Raw genomic sequence first — 955 nt, 5'->3', positions numbered from 1 at the left:
ACTGTCCTAAATTGTTTATTAGATATGGATTTGTCAAATATCACGTGTATTAGTGGAGTTGGAGAGTATTGCACTTTCTCCAGGCTGCACAGCGAGAACCACCAATAGTGTGGTGGAACTTGTGGCCCTTTCCAAGGCCACGGCTCTTTTGGCCAGCAGATGTCCACCCACGCATCTCTCTGTGCTTATGGACTGGTTTGGTGATCCACTGGGTGTCAGGATTTCTTCTGACAGCTTTATGGAATGGATCAATGAGGATAACTTCAAAAAATGTTTATGTGGAATCTTCACCAACCCAATAGGAATTCAGGGCTCTCAAAGCCCTGAATGGCCACAATGGCGCCCAGCTCTCTCCTCAGCAACAGACTGAAGGCTTCAGGCAAATTTCAGCTGGTTAACACCACGGAGGACAGGCTTGACATAAGTTGCACCCTTAGGAACTGGGTGTTTTCAAACAACATGGCGAACACGAATACTGTAAATGACCTAACCTTGCTTAGCTTTGTATCCCAGTCTTCATGCTTTATCAGGCTGGGTGGGGCGGGGAGCCTGTGCAGCACAGAGAGCCAGCAGAGGACCCTCAGAAGAAAGTGCATCATGTCAGACTGTTTCTTCCTCCAGAGCTCCTGGATATAGTTGTATGCACCCATCTTGATTCACCTGATGGCTGCCGCCATAGGAAAAAGGGTAATACATTCTTTTAGTCTGTGTTTATCATGAAAATGTTTTATTTTTCACTAACTATATAGTTGTGTTGGGTATAGTAGTCTGTGCTGCCTAGTGTCATCTTTCACATCTTCCCAGGTTCCTCTGGCTTTTAAACTTTTAGTTGATGTCTTAGGGTTTCTATTCCTGCACAAAACATCATGACCAAGAATTAAGTTGGGGAGGAAAGGGTTTATTCAGCTTACACTTCCACACTTCTGTTCATCACCAAAGGAAGTCAGGACTGGAA

General features: G+C 44.9%; 1 pseudogene; it reads right to left on the bottom strand.

Annotated features, from left to right (window-relative positions):
- Positions 1 to 650, bottom strand: LOC116071023 (annotated as a pseudogene).
- Positions 651 to 955: the final 305 nt, after the last annotated feature.

The sequence above is a fragment of the Mastomys coucha genome, unplaced genomic scaffold, assembly GCF_008632895.1.
Source record: "Mastomys coucha isolate ucsf_1 unplaced genomic scaffold, UCSF_Mcou_1 pScaffold22, whole genome shotgun sequence".
In the NCBI taxonomy this organism is placed as follows: Eukaryota; Metazoa; Chordata; class Mammalia; order Rodentia; family Muridae; genus Mastomys; species Mastomys coucha.
The sequence above is the reverse complement of the archived record's forward strand: the minus strand, read 5'-3'. Positions and strand labels throughout refer to the sequence as shown.